We start from the raw sequence: 19,788 nt of genomic DNA on the forward strand, positions 1-19,788 counted from the left end.
ACTTCTGGGCTCAGAGAAACAATGTGTCACTGTGCAAACAACCATAAAACACAACACTGCTGGGTATAAAAGTCACTGAGAAGGAAAACACACTGATGCACATTCAGGCAACAATCATCAAGATAAACCTGGGGATGACTGACCATCCGTCATTCGGCAGACACAAATAAAATGCACAATTATCCTTAAAAAAAAAGTTTGTCTCACAAGTTTGCATGTCTACATTTGGTCAGTCCATCTCAAACACACTTTCAAAATCTTTAACCTCGATAATTGCCTGTGGAAAATAGTTATGAAAATTTACTCTTTTACAAACAATGGCAATGCATGGTAAATGCATTGTAAATCCATCAATAGAATTTTAACTTCAAACTATTGCATTCAGCTAAAATACAAGTTCTCCATCCATAATATTCTTTCTCTAGTGAAAAGTTGACTCAAAAGTTGAAATATGCACAGATTAAGCATTGTCTCCAAGCAACAGTCCAAAACAGTTAAAAAAAAAAAAAAAGAAAAAAGAAATTGTTATAGTGGATACTAATGTGAGAGGATAACAGAGGATGGACTTTTCACTAAAGAAAGCGTTATTATGGATTTTGGCCAGAGATGAAGGCTTAAAGTTAAAATACTTTAATCATGGATTTGTTTCTTATAAACTCAAGACTTAAATTCATCTACTGGAATCATGTGGATTAATTTGTGGATTATTGGGATGTTTTTATGGTCCCTGGTTGGCCTTTTTAAGTATAGTAAAAAGAAACCTTCTTCTTGTATAACAATACTAACAGCAATTAGATCATGATTAGTCTTATAGACGTTGAAAGATTTATTGTCAAATGGAGACTGGGATTTATGTAGTGCTTTATGAAGAAGCTTTCCATCACTATAGTGTCCAGCATATCATCCAAACTGCCCAAAGCAGGTCCAGACCAGAAAACCATCCAGAACCAGTTCTGTTTTGCGTCACCAAAGCTCCTTCTGTTCAGCTATGGCTGACACCTGTTCCTCTCAATTCATCAGTGCAGCAGTCTGTGTGGCCATAAGCCTGTTGACCCTGACACTCTCCATCTCTCTCACAGCTGGAGAGATGAGCTCAGCCAGCAACAAAGGAATTTGTGTTCCTGTGTGTTTGAGAAGAAAGCAAATATGGTTATTAATGACCCTTAACAAAACTGAAAGAAAGACTTTGTCGTGATGTTCACATTTAGAGACTTAGACTAAAAGAATTGGTTGTCAAAACTCATCATAAGAAACACTGAATAATGAGTGAAAGTGTATTGTTTTAAAATGACAGTGGTGTGTCTGAAGTAGGATACAGTCACATTATGAGCTTGGGAAAACTTACTGGAAATCACAGTTCCCTATCTGTCGGTCACTACGAGTTATGTCGAACGACATATTGGGTCTCACTTGGGAGGACAATCATCTCTGAGTTTAGGAGAAAATGCCAATGAAAATTGGCTAGTGGATTTAACAGACCTGAGCCCCTCACCGTGCCAACAGGTATAAATAAGGGCGACAGGTGCATCCACTCATTAGATTTTTGCTTCGGAGACGAGTAGTGGATGTATCTAGTCTCTACAAAGCCTTCATCTGTGTGTTCAAGAGCTGCTCCTGGTCGGTGTGACGGCGCAGTACAGCGGTGTCCTTGCGACGGCAATTCCCCTGGGTGCTTCGGCTAAAAGAGCAGTTTCTAAAAGAGCAAATCACGGAACATTCGCGTCTTTTTCAAGATGCCGTTTCGCACGTGTCCTTCTGGATGCGGTCGTTTCCTGTGTTGTCTGCAGTGTCTGGGCGTCCAACACACTGAGGCTGCGCTTGTGGATGATTGTGGATTGTCCTTGCGGGACTTCAGAGGGGTCCCTTTGAGCCTCTGGATTCAGTCGAGCTTAAGTTCCTGTCTCTCAAGACAGCGCTCCTGGTCAAGCTCACTTCCATCAAAATGGTTGGGGACCTCCAAGCATTTTTGGTAAGTGAAGAGTGCCTTGTGTTCAGGCCGGCCTACTCTCACTTTGTCCTGAGACCCCGGCCGGGATACGAGCCCAAGGTTCCCACCACTCCCTTCCGAGACCAGGTGGTGAACCTGCAATTGCTCCCCCTGGAGGAAGCAGATCCAGTCTTGGTGTTGCTGTGTCCCGTAAGAGCGCTTTGCATATACGTGGACTGCACCCAGAGCTTCAGAAGCTCTGAGCAGCTCCTGGACTGCTTTGGAGGTCAGCAGAAGAGGAAGGCTGTCTCCAAGCAGAGGTTGGCCCACTGGATAGTGGATGCCATCGGCTTGGCGTACCATTCCCAAGGCAAGCCGTGCCCCTTGGGGGTGAGGGCCCACTCCACACAGAGTGTGGTCTCCTCCTATGCGCTGGCACACAGCACCTCTCTGGCAGACATCTGTCGAGCTGTGGGCTTGGCGACACCCAACACCTTCGCAAGGTTTTACAACCTCCGTGTAGAGCCAGTTTCTTCCTGTGTGTTGGGTAACAGGTAATTGGCGGGAAGGGCTGGCTGGGTGTCATGCTTGCTGCACCATTCCCCCTAACACAGGGATGCGAGAGCCTTTCTTCTCCCAGAAGAGTTCCCCGATTGGCGTACCCTGGTCAAGCATCCTCCAGCACCCTTGGCAGACAGACTTGGCAGAGCAGTCAGTCACCAGGCCCAGTACTGGTGTTAGCATGCCTGGAGCTCCGGTCAGCCCGCCCCTGTTCTGGGCTAGGTGTTCATATGGCTTGATTCCCTAAGGGTAATACTATATGTGTATTCCTCCACGGTAAGGTTTCCCTCTTGGCAAACCTGTGTCTTCCCTTGACAGACTCGCTCTGTCAGTCTCTTCTGGCAGCTGTTCCATCCCTGCTCTAAGGTAGAACCTGACTCAGAGACCCACTCCATATGTAGTGCTGCTCCCCGGGGAATCTCCACATGTCACCTTCCTATGGTTAGGATGTGGTCTCCGTAGCGACCTTCTTCTAAGGCTCACTTCCCCATCGTCTTGTCAAGCTGTAAGAACAAATAGGGAAGATTTGAAGCAATCTTTCTCCGAAGGTTGAAATCCCTTCCACTAACTTTGTGTGGGCGAAACAGCAGCGTGGCCTTCTCCAGCAGCGATGTACTCTCCTTTTGGCCCCTTTGTTACCAAGGTCAGTGAATTTGCGCTGGGGCTTTGGGAAGGCCTTAAGCGTAGCTTACGACGACGCCAGGGCTTGTCGACAATTGCGGCGCCACAGGATTGTGACGGTGTTCAGGTTGTGGCGTTTTCCATAGGACCCCATATGTAATTCGACATAACTCGGTAGTGACCGACATATAGGGAACGTCTCGGTTATGTACGTAACCCTCATTCCCTGATGGTGGGAACGGAAACGCTATGTCCCCATGCCACAACCTTGAACCGGTCACTGTTGCCGGGACATGTTCTCGACTCCTCAGTGTAAAACCTAATGAGTGGATGCACCTGTCGCCCTATTTATACCCGTTAGCACGGGGAGGGGCTCAGGTATGTTAAATCCACTAGCCAATTTTCATTGCCGTTTTCTCAAACTCAGAGATGATTGGCCTCCTAAGTAAGACCCCATATGTCGTTCGACATAACGTCTCCGTTCCCTCCATCAGGGAACGATGGTTACCTACGCAACCGAGACGTTATGTTTATATGACGAATAACCATAGAGAAATAACAATAAAGGTTTAAATGAGGAAAATTGTTGACATTCAATCTGAGTGTAAAGCTATAAAAATGTGAATAATATAAATATTGTTTGTTATCTTGTTACAAAATCCTTAAATATTATGTAATTATCAATGAAGATTCGGGAGGAGCGGGTCAGATACTTAGCCTAATCATCACAGGTGGACCACAATCAAGTAATCAATCCCACAGTATAAATATCGCTGACTTACCTCTATCCATTGACGGTTTATCAGCATGCTGGTTCGCTTCGTCAGTCACCTTATCACAGACCCAATTTTCGTACCAACGAAGAGTGCTACACAGGGGATTTATAAGACCTGCTGCTTTTGCCGGACCCGAGATCATTTCTACCCAGCCAAACACGGCCGTTGAGCAGCATTAAGCGTCATCGCGACAGCTGCTATCCTCGCCAAGCCACACATCGTGGCCAATAGACCGTGCAACTCCGAGCTCGCGTTGCTCGATACACGATCGTGCCGCCCGAGACCGAGCTCTCGTCGAGCGCTGGATTGCAGCAGAAAGAATCCAACCACGGCTCAGTCTTTCACCACGGCGTTCCGGCCGAGTGGCAGTTTGAGGCCGCTTCCTCTAGCGGCGCAGACTAATACATTTCCAGGCGAAGACGCTAAAAAACAGGTTCTTCTTTTTCTTCATTGGATTTTTTTTACGGCAGTTTGCATTCAAAGTGTTGCATCTAAAAGCAGTTTTGCGGCTAAAGTTTTGTTAAACTACGTCTTGACGTAGTTCCGTCTTCTTCTAGTAGTGTTTTATGGCGGTTTTGGCAAACCAACGTAAAGGTGCATTACCGCCACCCGCTGATCCGGGGTGTGGATCCCGCATAGATTTGGACTACAGATACACCGTTCCGTCAGATGATGATGCCACTTTTTAACCACGAAGCCAAAGGCATTAGGTTAGATTATTGTAATGCCTCGTTCTCAGGCCTTCCAGCTAAATCGTTGAGCAAGCTTCAGTATATACAAAGCTATGGAACGTACTTCTTCTGCACGTCAGATATGCACCTATGTTGGGCGATTTTAAAAAGTTGATTAAGTCACATTTATTCAAGACTGTCTGTCTTTAATGAATTGTTGTATTGCTTTTGGCGTTTGTTCCTACAAATAAAATGCATTATTATTATTATTATTATCGTTACATTCGCCTTACCGCGCACGTTTAAACCTCGCCGAAATGATACAGACATAAGTTCCAAAAAAAAAAAAAAAAAAAACTTAAGTCTCTGGATAAAAGCGCCTGCTAAATGCTTAATTTAATTTACAATTTTGATTTCCATGCAAGTCTTCTGGTAGGACCAAATCATTTAGGGACCTATTTTACCATTCACTGGCGTGATCACTCAAAATTAATCTAAAACGCATCTGCCCTCGTGTTTTGATGCAGGACAGCAAGTGTGAGTAAAATTACCATCGCCTTTTAAAGACCGTAATACGGATAAACCGGAAAGTAAATCTCTTTAGAAACCACTTGGAAGCGAATAGCACATAACTGCTGTTAACCCATTTGCTGCAAGCATCGCCAAGGCCCCAGTCTACGTTTCATTTTCACAGCACGTTAAACATCACTCTCTTACTTGATCTGGATAAACCGCGCATCAATTGAAGTCCAAAGACTTTGGCTTTTATATTTGACCAATATTTCGATAAAACATAATTCCAGTGATTAATTTTCCAGGTCAGGAAAGCTATTCCTATTCCTGAACGGTAAACGTCAAAGTGTTAGCTCGTGGACAAATGTTGATCATGGATCTAGTCAGAAAGAATCATGAACAGAAACCTCTTTATTTTGGGTATATAATTTCTGCCTCCATGCCCAAAATGGGGGGTGTCTGGTAAGGGGTTAACGTTACTGCTATAATCATGTCTTTCGGTACAACGCCTTACAAGACTAAACATGCTCAATCGTTTCCAAAAGCCTCTGTTTCCACGGTCCATAATACAACGTGAAAACAGCGTTCCAAATGTATCCGCTCGGAGTCCGTCTAAAGAGCCCGGAGGCCAAATGGGAGGAAAGATGCTTTTCCAACATAGTAAGGTGGAAAAGGCCTGAGGAATTGTCAAATCAGGCAACAAATTGCTAAGCTGGTAACACAGTAGGCTACCCATCCATTTTTAGCTTGCCCCATCAAATACTACTAACACTTTTTACTCTTCCCACAGCCAACATCTACAGCAGCCGAAGCAAGTAGCCTTTCATGTACCTCCTCACTGCCGCAGCAGTGTCTACTCCCGCAGGAGCCTTTCCTGTACCTCCCCACCGCCGCTGCAGTGTCTGCTCCCGCAGGAGCCTTTCCTGTACCTCCCCACCGCCGCTGCAGTGTCTGCTCCCGCAGGAGCCTTTCCTGTACCTCCCCACCGCCGCTGCAGTGTCTGCTCCCACAGGAGCCTTTCCTGTATCTCCCCACCGCCGCTGCAGTGTCTGCTCCCGCAGGAGCCTTTCCTGTATCTCCCCACTGCGGCTGCAGTGTCTGCTCCCGCAGGAGCCTTTCCCGTATCTCCCCACTGCCGCAGCAGTGTCTGCTCCCGCAGGAGCCTTTCCCTCTCAAAGGATGATGTGAGCCCGTAGGTTAAAAAAAAAAAAATAAATAAAAATTCACTGGACAAGCGAGATGACCGTAGTGCCGACTACATGAACTAGCAATATTTAAATATAGTATTTATACTTAATACCAGTGTATCAGTACGTCCGAAAGTATATTTTTTGATTATTGGTGATTCCATAGGCTCTTTTCATGCACCTGCATGGTCAAAATGGTAAATAGTAAGCTCAGTCAGTATAAAGAATCTTTCTCTTACTCGTCGATATGTACCATCGATCTCACGTGCTGACAATGACCACATCGCCGATATATGGCACCTATTTGGGGTACACTGGCACAGGAAATCCAATTTATTTTTGCACGCTTAATTTCGGATACTATGACTGCACCAAGATTTTTCGGACTCATTATCGGAAGCAGCTCATTGGATTTGCTAAACAATTATTCAAGTAAGCCTCACAGCATCTACCCTCGTAGACAAATAAATCATCCTTAGTATTGAACTCCCTGCCAGGCGCTGCAAGCGGGCTCCCGGTTGAACCAACCTTTGCCTTCTCCATTCAACTATCAGCAAAGCTTACTCGTTTGACATCGCAAGTATTAAAATCCTGCCAGATGCTTTCCCACTTAATCAATCTTGGACTTTCCATCCGACCACCAGCGAAGCTTACCCGATTAAAAAAGGCAGATTAACCAAAAAAAAAAAAAAAAAAGCGACATTTACCTATCGAACACCAATGAGTACATTGCAGCCCAAACTAATTTTCCCTCCGATGGCAAGATGTACCCATCCAATACCGCAAGTTACGCTTTCGCCGAACACTAACGGGCTCTTCGCAGATAAAACGATCTCAATTTTCCCTCCGATGGCTGGAGAGACTACCCATATGGTGTCACAAATTTTAATAAATATAATAAATTAAAATAAAAATAAATATAGAAAATAAATAAATTAATTAATAAATAATAAATAAAAAGACACCGGATGCTGGCCATAGCCTCCCGGCCAGATAACCTTACCTTTTTCAATCCTATGGCCAGCAAGGCTTCTCTCTTCGATGCCAAGAGCCTGAGCTCCCATCGGATGCTGACGAGAGCCTCCCAGCCAGACAACCTCACCTTTTCCATTCTGCGGCCAGCAAGGCTTACCCGTTCATTGCCAGGAGCTCACACTCCCTTCGGACGTAGGTGAAAGCCCCCGGCTACCTGCTTTGCCATTCTGTCTTACGTACGGAGAGGTTTACCCATCCAATGCAAAGTCAGGGCTCCCATTAAATGTAGGTGAGAGCTTCCCGGCTAGACAACCTTACCTTTTCCGTCCTTTTGCCAGCGAGGCTTAACCGTTCTATCCGGGAGCTAAGCTCCTGTTGGATGAAGGTAAGAGCCTCCCGGCCGGACAGCCTTTTCAGTCCTTCAGCCAGAGAGGTTTACCCGTTCGATTCCTGGAGCTAAGCTCCTATCGGACGTCGGTCCGAGCCTCCCGGCTAGACAACCTGACCTTTTCCACCCTTGGCCAGCGAGGACTATCGGACGCTGGCGACAGCCTCCTGGCCAGCCAACCACGACCATACCACATGGTTTAGGTTACAAACCTACAAGCAAGCTGTTCAAATACTGCAAGTACCAAACACACAAATAAACCCTCCTTCCTTCCTATGGTCGCCAAGGCTAACCCGTCTCTTGCCGGGAGTAGCAAACTCCCTTAGAACGCTGACGACAGCCTAACGACCACACAAACTTACCTTTTCCATCCTACGGCCTGCGAGGCTCACCCAGTTTTGTCCCCGCTAGACGCTGGCAAGAGCCTCCTGGCCACCTATCGTTACCTTTTCTGTCTGCCATCCAGAGAGGCTTACCCGTTCGATGCGTGTGCTCCCTTCGGACGCCGGCGAGAGCCTCCCGGTTAGACAACCTTACCTTTTCCTTTTCTATGGTCAGCGAGGCTTACCCGTTCGATGCGTGTGCTCCCTTCGGACGCTGGCGAGAGCTCCCTGGACAGACTTGCTTTACGTTTCCACTCTACGGTCGGCGAGGCTTACCCGTTCGATGCGTGTGCTCCCTTCGGACGTCGGTAACAGTCTCTCGGCCACGCAACTTACCTTTCCATTCGACGGTAGGCGAGGCTTAACCGTCCAACGCTACGAGTCTCGTCCTCTCGCCAAATCCTGCAAAAAAAAAAAAAAAAAAAAAAGCTACCCTCAGCTACTCTCACATCTTTTAACCCCGTCTGGCGAGGCTTACCCGTTCGATGTTCTGAGTTAGAGGCCCCATCGGATGCTGCGAGAGTCCTCCCAGTCAGGTTTTCCTTTCCAACCCTCCCCGTCCGCCGAGGCTTACCCGTCTGTCGCGTTCATGGGCCCTCTCGGTCAGCGTTAGGCCCTTCACCCACTGAATAGCAGGGGCTATCAGCCAGTAGGGCCCGTACGCCGACACCGTGACCTATTCCGGTCGAGGCAACTCGGGTCCTCCCGGTCGGGCACCACAACCACGCTGCTCCTCCTCATCGGCCGGTAGCCAACAACCATGTAGTTCACTAGCTGCAGCCGGTAGGGCCTACTCTCCCAACTCCCAAGTCGCTCCCTCCGGAGTACGTAGTCCCTTCCAGCCTGCCAACGAGATGACTTCTCAGAAACCAAATAAGCCCCCGCTAGTACTCTGCTTTTTTGGGGGGGCATTCTTTAAACTGGCGGCTGTCCTCTTGTACATTTGCCTTTTTGGGGGGTACTCTAGGTTCGGGCAATTCCCGAGCTCTGAGCCCTTCCCCGGACAGCACGCCAAATACGCAAATAAGCGTGAACTAGTGAAATGTAATTATCAATGAAGATTCGGGAGGAGCGCGTCAGATACTTAGCCTAATCATCACAGGTGGACCACAATCAAGTAATCAATCCCACAGTATAAATATCGCTGACTTACCTCTATCCATTGACGGTTTATCAGCATCCCTCCTCCACCCCATCTCCTCACTTCAAGTTCACTTTACAATATACGGGGAAGGGGGGGTACTCTAGGTTCGGGCAATTTCCGAGCTCTGAGCCCTTCCCCGGACAGCACGCCAAATACGCATACCATACCTCAGCTAATTATATGTAAGCGTGAACTAGTGAAATGTAATTATCAATGAAGATTCGGGAGGAGCGCGTCAGATACTTAGCCTAATCATCACAGGTGGACCACAATCAAGTAATCAATCCCACAGTATAAATATCGCTGACTTACCTCTATCCATTGACGGTTTATCAGCATCCCTCCTCCACCCCATCTCCTCACTTCAAGTTCACTTTACAATATACGGGGAAGGGGGGGTACTCTAGGTTCGGGCAATTCCCGAGCTCTGAGCCCTTCCCCGGACAGCACGCCAAATACGCATACCATACCTCAGCTAATTATATGTAAGCGTGAACTAGTGAAATGATTCACCTTGCAAAAAATAAAATATAAAGTCTGCTATTTGTTTGTAAGTAGAAAGAAAAAACTAAACATCATGTGTAAAATAATATCTCTATTATATTTTATGTTTTCCTGGTGATAAATTGACAGTGTATCCTTTTTTTAATCCCCCATTTGAAATGAAAGACCAACAGAAGAAAATGGAATGAAATAGTAATCATTTTAAATTAAGGCAAATCTTCACAGTCAAAAATGTTTTCTTATATGTTTTCTTATTTGTCTGCTGTTTTCTATTTTAATATATTTAACATTTTATTTATTCCTATGATGGTAAAGCTGAATTTTCAGCATCGTTGCTCCAGTCTCTAGTATCACAAGATCTTTCAGAAATCATTCTAATATGCTGATTTGCTGCTCAAGAAACAATTATTCTTATTATCAAAGTTAAAAACATTTGTGCTGCTTAATATTTTCATATTTGTTTGAAACAAATATTTTCTAACTTAATAAATGGCACTTCAGATAAATCGTATGTGTCATCATTGAATAAAAGGGATGATTGAGAGTATTTTTTTGCTTTAACATTTACACATGCTTCGTAGCAACTCCTTCTAGACTCAGAGTTTAAAAAAATGTACAGTGTGTGACAATGTAAAGATCTCTTCTGTTCTGAAACTAAACTTTTGCTCAGAAGCAGGAGAACAAATGTCTATGTTAGTTTTGACTCTCTGTGCAGTGGTGGACGAAGTACACAAATGAAGTACTTGAGTAAAAGTACAGATACGTATAATAAAATATTACTCCAGTAAAAGTAAAAGTACTCCTTTTTCAATTTTACTCAAGTGAAAGTACAAAAGTACAAAAAAATGTATGTACTTAAGTAAAAAGGTACTGAAAGATAAATGTTTGCAATTTTATATAGGCTTCTTAATGTAATTTTATATTAGCACATCTTTTTTTATAATCCTACTGCTCAAAATACCTGGGATCTTTTCCAAAATAACCACTATATGGAGTCAAGATATATTTTTGTTGTGTATATGGATTACGTTGACGAGACTAATGTTCACTGTGAAGCTTACACTGTGATTTACCTGAGAGAAAACAGAGATGACCATCTAATTTTCACCAGTAAGAACAAAGTATTTTAAAGTTTGTTGTTTTACAGAACATCACAGTTATATATGTCATGATAATAAGGCCGGAAGTAAGGAAGAACATTTTAAGGAAAATATAATTATATTTTCATAATGATTTTTTCCTTCTCAAACCTTGTGTAAAAACACCCCTGGCCAAACGGTTTGTATCTCTTCCCACTTTGATAATTACTGTAGTTACCATGTTTTGAACATCACATCCTTTCTTTTCTCCCCAGATGTAATCTATATCTATCTATCTATCTATCTATCTATCTATCTATCTATCTATCTATCTATCTATCTATGTATATATATATATATATATATATATATATATATATATATATATATATATATATATAGGTGGTTTAATAAAAATATTTGGACATTATTTATAAAAATTACCTCAAGTTAGCACCAGCAAGCTTGTTAGCTAGACAGTTAGCATCAGCTAAAAATATTTACTTATTTTCAGTACAGTTATAAATAAACATTCATGTCTGTCTACTCGTCTAGTTAATCCAAACAATACTGTTGATAAACAATATAAAAACAGACGTCACAGGACGGTAGCATTTTAATTAAATTGTTAATATTACCGCAGCGGGGAATTTGAACATGCATGAGTTATTTTATTCAATCTGTGTTAGTATAATGTTTTTTTTTTTTTTTTACCTAAAACACAGATACGCTGATTGATGCGTAGTTCCCAAATAACTGACAATTTTGAGCTAAATATGATTTTCAGTTAAAATAATTAATCCTAAATTTCGACCTTAATAACTTACTTTTAGCAACATCAGACGCACGTGCGCTCACAACATCTCCCGGTTCTTACTTCTGGAGACTCGCACTAAATGCCCTTATGAAAAATAACTGTGGTTTTACTACAAATAAAACCAAAAAACCATGGTTACTATAGTTAAACCATGGTAACTTCAAATTAACCATGGTTTTGCTATATTAACCATAGTTTAAACATGGTATTTGTAGTAAATCTGTGGTTATACAAATGGAAGTCAACACGCCAAAAAACCATGGGTTACTACAGTTTTACTATAATAAAACCATGGTTATTTTTCGTAAGGGTGGTTCATTTGAATGAAGTGAGTGGTCGACTCCAGAACAGCTGCAATCGGATAATTCTAATTCGTAAACGAATCGTTTGGTGCGATTTTTGATCCGATTTTAAAGTTTATTTTGAAAAGACTCAGTTCGTTCGTGATGAATCACACACCGCTTCTGCGTGTCGGAGCACGTGATATTTTATTAGGGAGTATTGAGAATGAGAAGTTGTCGTCATAGCACAAAGCCCCTCTCTCGATGTCTGTGTCCAAATTCGGGGTCTGCATCCTCCTTAGGATCCTTCCTACCCGGTTGAAGGAGGATGGGTCCTCCGACGACCGCAAAAACCGGAAGTCGGTGTTTGTGAATTTGGACAGCCTACCCTTCTTTCAGTTCCCTCCCTTAACCGTTGCTCATATCCTGTCGCCTAGCAACCGTGACAGCGCTAAGCAAGACGCGGGTGAAGAGCTCATCGTTCTCTCCCCGGAGCTTTATAAACACTTCTGTCTGCTCTTTCGTCCTTAGAAGCGTTAAAAACAGCTTCAATCACTAACAAATAAGCTGTGTGTAAGGGGATATTCACACAGGCAGTAAGGAAGGAGCTAGTTTACGAAAGTAAACGTTTTTTTTTTTTTTTACATATACACGTACAAATGTAAAAAAAATGCTTAACGCTAAAACAAAATGCCTAACTAGAAAACAACTGAAAATATATATTTTTGAAAAGCCAGTTTTTAAAAAACACCGAAAATAATACTCCTCCCCCACTTCCCTCCTGCTCGCTTCGTCCTGCTGAAAAGAATTATGGGATAGGTAGGACGCGAAAGGATCCACCACACCCATCCTTCCAATTCGGGGAAAAGGAGGATGCATTTGTGGGCCGCATTTGAAGGATCCTACGAATTTGGACAGCCTTCGTCGCGGCGCTGTGACGTAACATCCTTCAAATGAGTCCTCCGAAGGATGTAGACCCTGAATTTGGACACAGCTGATATCACGGTTTCCGCCATGTTGGAATCAGAATCAGAATGAGCTTTATTGACAGATATGTTTACACATACGAGGAATTTGTTTTCGTGACAGAAGCTCCGCAGTACAACAGAATGAAAGCGACAACGAATGATACCGGCGGCGAAACAGGATTGTTTAAATGTGTTGTTAAGAGGAGGTTCTCGCAATTCTGCACTGTTTTACCATGCCTGGAAGTTACTGCTGCGTTAAAAACTGCTGCAGTACCTCACACGATACACATGGAAAACATAGGAACAATGAAATACAGTTTTTTTTTAGGTTACACCAAGCGCAAAACAGCGGTATTTGGAGAAGCTCTCAAGTGGCACAGAGACCTGGACCATTTACCTCCATGCACACATATGGACATTGGGAATTATCTTGTTTTTGGTTTAAGTTACTACACAATGCAGGAGTTTAAAAGCCACAAGTCTTTGGAAAGTTACGAGTCTTTCTGCTGTGAATGGGTCCATTTACAGCAGGTGATGAAAACAGTGTTGTACTGGCCAAAGTAAGTTTATTCACATGCGTTTTAGCGTATTGTAATTACATTGCATTTAGAATTAACTGCGACTGAACACTAGATTGTAACGAGATGTTCAATGTATACGAACGTTTCCAACATGTTTTGATGTATGCTAAAGCTGTGTATGTTTAGTTATAATTTGATTTTAACCCAATGACACATACTGTACCAGTTTTTTTTGTTGGGGGCTGCAAAGTGGACAAACCAGTTCTGGGTTAGCTAGGGTAGTTAAATGTGTGATTGCGAGATGTAAATGTCCGGGTTAGATTAAGCCATTAACAGCGTGAATGCAAAGTGACTTACATTGTAAACAATATAATTCCCAATGTCCATATGTGTGCACTGAGGTATATGGTTCAGGTCTCTGTGCCGCTGCAGGGAGCTGCTGAGAGCTTCTCCAAACACCGCTGTTTTGCGCTTGATGTGAACTTGTTCCTGTAAGGTCCACTTTCTTTCGCCTTATGTTTTTGCATTGCTTTACTTTCTTCCTTTTCTTTCTCGTATTTGTAGATCCGCCTCGATCTGTTCCGCCGACAAAATAAATGCGCAAAAATGAAAGCGCTCTGAAATGTTCATTCGCGCCTCTGTGAAGTTCTGAAGGCATTGCCCCTGGCAACAGATAGCGTATCCTTCCATCAGGGCCGACCGGCTCAGACCCCTCCCAAATCAACCCAAATCGGCACGTGACTTCTCATTCTCAATAGCGATATGTTGTATGAAATGTAGTGAAGTTAAAAGTACGATCTTATGCTTTGGAATGTAGTGAAGTAAAAGTAAAAGTTTGTCAAAATAAAACTACTCCAGTAAAGTACAGATACTTGAAAAATGTACTTAAGTACAGTAACGAAGTAAAGCTACTCCGTTACTGTCCACCACTGTCTCTGTGTTGTTGGAGAGAAATTATATTAATGAAATCTTATTTTTGATTTTTTTATATTCCTAAAGGATCAATTAATGTCAGTAAGTCAACACATATATTTGACTATAGTAGGCTAATGTAATCATGAATACTGAAAATGCTAGATGATGGGCAGTAGAGGCAGCAAAAGAGAAGCTGCTCCATGATTGGTTAACTTCATTGGAGGAGAAAGTTGGTTCCTCTTCCGGAACTCGAGCTGCATCAAAGGCTTTGGAGAACGTGCCTTTCCCCAGTTCAGAGAACCTCCTATCTAGGCGTAGTGTGGGATTCGACCACGATGCAGGCACGTCTGTCTCCTGCTCAGATCGAGTCAATCCTCACGTCAGTCAAGAGAGTCAAAGAAAGCCAGTCACTTACTGTAAAACAGTTTCAGAGACTATTAGGTCTGATGGTAGCTGCATCCAATGTGATAGCTTTTGGCCTGCTGTACATGAGACCCCTACAGTGGTGGCTCAAGTCCAATGTGGAAGATACCTTGGTTCTTGAATCAGGGCCTGGTGCTGGAAGCTCTTTGTCGCCATGTAAAGCTAGCGACAGATGCATTCCTCACCGGTTGGTATGCGGTCATGAGTGGCCACCCTGCCCGCGGTCTGTGGAGTAGTCGCCATCTGACATGGCATATAAATTGTCTAGAGATTCTGGCTGTGTATCGAGCATTAAAACATTTCCTCTCAGACCTGATAGGTCACCATGTGTTGGCGTGTACCGACAACACATCGGTGGTCTCTTATATCAATCACCAGGGGAGTCTGCGTTCGCCCTTTGTACAAGTTGGCACACCAGATCCTTCTGTGGTCCCAGGGCAAACTCTTCTCACTCAGAGCAGTGTATATTCCTGGGAGACTGAATGTGGGAGCAGACATACTGTCGAGACAGGGGCCGAGGCCCAGGGAATGGAGGCTTAACCCCGAGGTGGTGAAAGAAATATGGAGAGTGTTTGGCATATAGCCCAGGTGGACCTCTTTGCGACTCAGGAGACATACCAATGTCCCCTCTGGTTCTCTCTAGTTCATCCAGCTCCTCTGGGACTGGACGCTATGGTACAGACCTGGCCGAGGCTTTGACTGTATGCATTTCCCCCTATCGCTCTGCTTCCGGGAGATCTGGTGAGAGTACGCCGGCACGGGGTCTGTCTTTTGTTAGTAGCCCTGTCCTGGCCAGGCCAAGTATGGTTCGCAAATCTGATTTCTCTCCTCGACGATTCTTCCTAGAAGATTCCAATCAGGACAGATATACTCTCTCAGGCACAGGGCAAGATAATTCAAGCCCAGAGTTGTGGAAACTGTGGGTGTGGCCCCTGAAGGGGCACAGCTCATAGCATCTGGTCTCTCAACCGAGGTTCTTGAGAACCTCCTCCAATCCAGAGCTCCCTCTATGAGGAAACTGTACGCTCTGAGGTGGAAACTCTTCACCTCATGGTGCAGGAATCACCAGCTTGACCCTGTTAACTGCCCAGTTGGTACAGTTCTGGAGTTTCTCCAAGCTAGGCTCTCTGTGGGGTTAACTCACTCCACCTTAAAGATGCACGTGGTGGCCATTGCTGCTTACCATTTCACTTTCAATGATCTCTCAATGGGTAGACACCCCCTAGTTACACGTTTCCTCAGCGGTGCGCTGAGGCTGGGGCCTCCAGTACAGTCCAGTGTTCCCCACTGGGACTTGGTTGTGGTTTTAGAGGCTCTTTGTAAAGCTCCATTCGAGCCAATACATGATATCTCAGATAGAAATGTGACTCTTAAGGCTGCCCTGTTACTGGCTATCACATCTCTAAAGAGAATTGGAGATCTTCAGGCCCTCTCGGTAGCCCCTACCTACCTAGACTTTGCCCCTGGTATGGCCAAAGCATGTTTATACCCTTGAGCGCTTTATGTTCCTAAAGTTTCCTCTGTCACTCCACAACCCATAGTACTGCAGGCCTTCTGCCCTCCTACCTTTTGGGAGCCAGACCAGGAAAAGCTATTTTGTATGCGTCCAGTTCTAGCGCTGGACGAATATGTCCACAGAGCTGCCCTGTTGAGAAAATCAGAACAATTGCTTGTTTGCTACGGTCCCCCTAAAAAGGGTTTTCCTGCCTCTAAGTAGACCCTTAGTCATTGGATAGTCGAGGCTATCAATATATCTTATGAGTCCTATGGTCTTCCCCCTCCTTTGGGAGTCAAGGCTCACTCTACTCTGGGTATGGAGGCCTCTAAGGCCTTCTCAGCAGGTGTGTCCCTCTTGGACATCTGCAACGCTGCAGGATGGTCCACGCCCTCCACTTTTGTCAGATTTTACAATCGAGATATGCGGGCCAATCCTGCTCTTCTGTTCTCTCGCCTTAGCGCTGCTCTTTGAATACACACTAGGCAGGGATTTTGAGGTCTGGCAGTGTGGGCACATCGTTACCCAAAGCGTTCGACGTAGCTCGAATTCCTGAAGAGGAATGTCCCAAGGTTACAAATGTAACCCAAGTTCCTCGAAGAAACGAAATGCTGCGTCGCATTACCATACTTCAGGAAGGGCTTCTTCTTGAAGCAGAAGCCAGCTGTGCGGCACGTGCTTTTATAGGTTCCTGGTCGCTATGTCACCCCGCCCTTGATGTCACGCCCTTCCATTGGACAGATTGCACACGATATTCAAAGTCAGTCTCACCAAAGGCATTCCCCAAAGCATTGGATGCAGCTTCTCATTCCTTCGAGGAACTAGGGTTACATTCGTAACCTTGGGATGTTTTTCAGTAATTGCCCAGCAAGAAATCTTTTTATTACTCTGCTAAAAGGTAAGATAACATTCTCTAAAAACATTCTAAAAATGTTTGATAACATTGTTAGAAACATTGTTGAAGTCCCCAGTATTTTGACCAGTGATCAGTATTTTGGCTGTTTTTTATTTGGATGCTATAACTAGGCTGTGATTTTCATGGCAAAAACAGCAAGAAAAAATGTGATTAGATAATTTTGGCTATTTGTTGATGATAAAGATATTATCATCACGTAGTGATCTGATCAACTGATCTCATCCAGAGTATAATCTATGTTATTACCTTTATATTAGTGATTGGAGTAATGTTTTGACAGCATGAGATCCAGTATGAGATCAAATCAGAAAAACTGTAAAATTTTAAACACACTGTGCATGAATCATTTTGAACTGCTGAATGCTTAGACACTCACAGACATTAAGAATCAACAAATTAATCTCAACAATGGGGACATGCTTCATGCCGCAATGCATTCTGCGAGCCATGGGGGAGTTTTGTATGATGCACCTAGAATGCATTGCAGCATGAAGCATGTCACTATTGTTAAGATTCATATGCTGATTCTTGAGTTTTGTGTGTCTTAATGCCAAAGTAGTGTGTTTATTTATTTATAATCATTTAAATGATCTGATTAAAATCTAGCATTGCGTTAGTTCAGTCATGCCATGTCAGTCAAGCTTGCATCAGCTTATAGCCAGCTGTTCCTGATGTGTACCAATCCTTTTTGACAGTTATCACAGTGGTCCATTTAAATTCCATTCTCCAGCATCGCTTCTACCACATCAATGCTCACAGATTAACTCCTTCCTCCAACTCACACTCCACTAACTGAAATGGTAATCTAATCTGTTTTCTTCTTTTTTCTTTCTTCTCTCTCTCTCTCTCTCTCTCTCTCTCTCTCTCTCTCTCTCTCTCTCTCTCTCTTTCATATACAGTTCACTATTTTGAAAGCATTCTCTATAATGTATTTAGTATTTTTCACAACTCATGTAAATTGTGAATTGTAATTATGCATACATTTACTGGATCTGTTCTATGACCCAGGGGGTTGACTTGCTTCTCTCCTCGCTCTGTCCAAACATGGCTGCATGGACAGGCATAAGGAGTTTAGCCCAGAACAGAAGCATACCACCAGTACAAAATGTATGCTTTATAATTGTAACATACTTGATGATGTGGACCTGACTGAAACACTGCTCTATCTCAGTCTGTAGAACAACAGAGTTGCTACAATAAACAATCTGCAATTAAAACCATAGATTAGACTGGATGAAATCAGATAATAAGACCACTACATGATATTTATCTCTATCATCAGGAAGTAGCAAGCATCATCTGATCACATTTTCTATTGATGTTTTTCACATGACAACCAAAGTTACAGAAGCCACAAAAAAACATTGAAAAGTCAAGGCCGCCCAACTAAGCAAACACTGATCACCACAATGGTGACATCGAACCCAACTATTACATTCAACTACATTCAAACTATACCTCTGTTAAATACAAACAAAGGTTTGGTTTTTACTTTCAACCAAAATGTGACATCTGAGAAACATTTGAGTCCACATCCAACGCCAACTGGCAAACTTCTCGCTAAAATCTTTCTTAGAATGTTAGGGAATAATGTTAGAACAATGCTATCAATAAACAGTCTTATATTATATTATCATACATTTTAGGGGAATACTCTGAGAACTAAAATACAATTTGCCACTGAAAACATTACCAGAATATAGCATTCTTGGAACATACTTAGAACAATAAAATTTCTAGCTGGAAAACTGGTTATCCCTCAGAATATTATGGAATCCCTACAAGAGCAAACATCCAACAATAGAGTGCAGTACATCTGCAGAGCAGTGATAAGCGTCCTCAGGGAACTTCTCCATTGTGAGTCTGGATTCTGACTGCTCTGTGAATGGAGATGCTCCCTAGTGCATTCATTAACAGGGAGATTGGAACATTTTGGCTCTTTGGAATAATACAATGGCATGGAAGGACCGTTTCTAATCATGGGGAAGTGTTTCTGTAAGGGAAAGATGTCAACCTCTATTATACAGCTATGGGGAAAAAATCTGAATCTTTATCTGCCTGCCTGTATGTAGTGAGGTTTTATGTAGTAAGTGAAAGTAGCTTTAAAGGGGTCATGAACTGAGAAAACTAATTTCCCTTGATCTTTTGACAAATAACAGGTCAATGTACCTTAAAAACTTCCTGTAAGTTTCAAACCTCAAAACTTTATTTTATAGGTTAAATACAGCTTTTATTGAAAGCAAACTCAGAAACAGTTTATATATATATATATATATATATATATATATATATATATATATATATATATATATATATATATATATATATATATATATATATATATATAAACACACAACCATTATAAGTGAACATCAGAGAATATTATAAAATAATAATAATAAAAAAATTAGTTCATGACCCCTTTAAATATTCAATATGAAATGGGATCTTGGAATAAAGACTTTTTTTTTTCAAGCACTGTAAGATAACTAAATATACAGGGATTATAACTGTTCTTGATACTGTAACAATAGTGGAACAATTATGGCGGTTGGTTGGTTTACTTCAATTAAGAATTATTATTTAACAGTTAACTAGAAACTACAGACACAAAAATGATATGAAATAACTGGCAAGCCATTCACCCAAACTATAAATGTAGTCACATACATTCTGCACATGAAACTGCAATTAAACTTTTTACGAGTGACTATCAATGTTTA

The sequence above is a fragment of the Carassius gibelio genome, chromosome A21 (genome assembly GCF_023724105.1).
Source record: "Carassius gibelio isolate Cgi1373 ecotype wild population from Czech Republic chromosome A21, carGib1.2-hapl.c, whole genome shotgun sequence".
Lineage (NCBI taxonomy): Eukaryota > Metazoa > Chordata > Actinopteri > Cypriniformes > Cyprinidae > Carassius > Carassius gibelio.